Source organism: Pristiophorus japonicus, chromosome 23 (genome assembly GCF_044704955.1).
Source record: "Pristiophorus japonicus isolate sPriJap1 chromosome 23, sPriJap1.hap1, whole genome shotgun sequence".
NCBI classification, from domain to species: Eukaryota; Metazoa; Chordata; class Chondrichthyes; family Pristiophoridae; genus Pristiophorus; species Pristiophorus japonicus.
Window position 1 is genome coordinate 21,293,323 of NC_091999.1, and position 2,721 is coordinate 21,296,043.

Consider the following 2,721-nt stretch of genomic DNA (forward strand, 5'->3'; position numbering starts at 1 on the left):
AGGGGAGCAAAATCACGACTCTACGGACGAAGGTGCGGGCTGTGTCAGAGCAGTAATCGAGCTGCGAACAGAAGTCGACCGACACATTGAGAGACAGAGACAAACCAACAAACAGGGAGAGACAGAAAGGGTGAGACTGAAAAGTCAGGCAGACTCTGAGAAAAAGACTCAAACACCTACATATACAGAGATGTGTGTGTGTGATCAATAAAGATAGAGAGGGAAAGAGTGAAAGAAAGACAGTGATAAAGAGAGTGACAAGGAGAGAGACAGATAGAGAGAGAGCGACAGATCGAGAGAGAGACAAAGATATAAACAGAAAATGATGGAAATACTCAGCAGGTTAGAGACAGAAACTACAAGCGACAGTCAAAGAGGGACAGATAGGCAGAAACATAGACAGAAAGACATGATGGGAAAGAGTGAGACAGTCAGACAGAGAGACTTAGAGAATCCCATTCGAACAGAACTGGACACCGTGAGAAAGTGACAGACACATTGAGAACCAGAGACAAACAGGGAAACGGGGACAGACAGACAGCGAGCTAGAGACAAAGAGAGACAGAAAGTTTGAGACTGAAAGGGTGGATCAGACTGAATGAGAAAAAGGCTCAAATACATGTATTTGCGTGCTCCATGAAGAGAGGGAGGCAAATAGTGATGGAATGACAGAGAAAAGGACAGGGACAAAGAGAGAGTCAAAGAGGGCGACAGATAGAGAGAAAGACAGATAGAGAGAGAGACATAGAGACAAAAACAGAACATAATGGAAATAATTATCTGGTTAGAGACAGGGATTAACAGAGACAGGCAAAGACATGGACAGACAGAGATAATGGGACAGAGATAGGCAGTCAGACTGAGAGTCTGAGAGAATCCCATTGCAACAGAACTAGACACCGTGAGAAAGAGACAGATTGAGAGACAGAGACAAACAGAGAAACAGTGACAGAGAGAGTGTGTCAGAGAGAGGCAGACACTCAAACACATTCACAGCTCTCTAAAGAGAGAGAGAGGCAGAGACCGAGCAACACAGATACATTTCACAATTTTATTTCATTGTCGGCTCAGAATGTCACATAGTTGCAGAAAATTGGAGATTCAACAGATGAAAATCGGGTATCACTAGGCAGGATGGGAAAAATCTCTGTTTAATTAAGGAATCACCAGGAGTTGGGTTTGAACCCACACGAGTATAGAACGCATTAGATCTTAAATCCAATGCCTTTACAACTCGGCCATCCTGATCCTGATCCTGTCACTGGTTTGACTCTGCCTCTGTGAGAATCTGGGCTTCAGCTCCACCCCCACAGCGATACACAGACACATAGGATTTCAGGGTGCATTTACGAACATTTTTCGTAATATTGACACGGGCGCAACTCTCCTATTCTTTTTTGTCTAAAACTCTGGGAACTTTCACATCCACCCGAGGGTGCAAATGGAGTTTCAATTTAAAATTTCAGCCGATGGTCAACAGCTTTAACAATGCAAAATTCCCCAAATACTGCATTTGAGTGTCATCCAAGATGATGTGTTCAATTCTCAGGAGTGAGACTTCCACACACAACCTCCTGATTCAGTCGAGAATGGAGCCACTGAATCAAAACCGATACCAAAGATCACAACCGTATTATTTTCCCCAAGTGTTTTAAAAAGTTCCGGGACGTACCAAATTCATGGTGATGATTTCCACAGACAGTTGCATATACACAGAGACATACATACAGATAGACATACACAGACACGCGCACACACAATAACCAAAAATATACACGCATCAACATAGAAACATAGAAATTAGTTGCAGGAATATGCCATTCGGCCCTTCGAGCCTGAACCACCATTCAATAAGATCATGGCTCATCATTCAACCTCAGTACCCCTTTCCTGCTTTCTCTCTATACCCCTTGATCTCTTTAGCCGTAAGAGCCATATCTAACTCCCTTTTGAATATATCTAACGAACTGGCCTCAACGACTTTCTGCGGTAGAAAATTTCACAGGTTAACCACTCTCTGTGAAGAAGTTTCTCCTCATCTCGGTCATAAATGGCTTACCCCTAATTTTTAGACTGTAATCCTTGGTCTCAAACTCCCCAGCAATGAGAACATTCTTCCAGCCTCGTCAGAATTTTATATGTTTCTGTGAGATCCCCTCACATTCTTCTAAACTCCAGTGGATACCAGCCCAGTTGAGCCAGTCTCTCCTCATATGTCAATCCTGCCATCCCGGGATTCATGCTGGTGAACCTTCGCTGTACTCCCTCAATAGCAAGGACGTCCTTCCTCAGATTCGGGGACCAAAACTGAACACAATATTCCAGGTGTGACCTCACCAAGGCCCTGTACAACTGCAGTAATATCTTCCTGCTCCCATACTCAAATCCCCCAGCTATGAAAGCAAACATGCCATTTGTTTTCTTCACCGCCTGCTGCACCTACATGCCAACTTTCAATGACTGATGTACCATGACACTCAGATCAAGATATACACAGGTTGCCTTAGACAAATAGATGGATAGACAGGCAGGGTCACTGAGGCTACTTTGGCTGGTTTTTGCGTTTTTCTATCCGTATGTATCGTGAATACTGCAGATTAATGAAAGAAAGAAAACAGCGGCTGCGTCGAAAGATGTGGGACGTTGCTCCATCTATCTCAGAATCAGTTTTTCAGTAACGTGGTTAAATTGTGAAACAGAATGAAATATGCTGAGAAATAT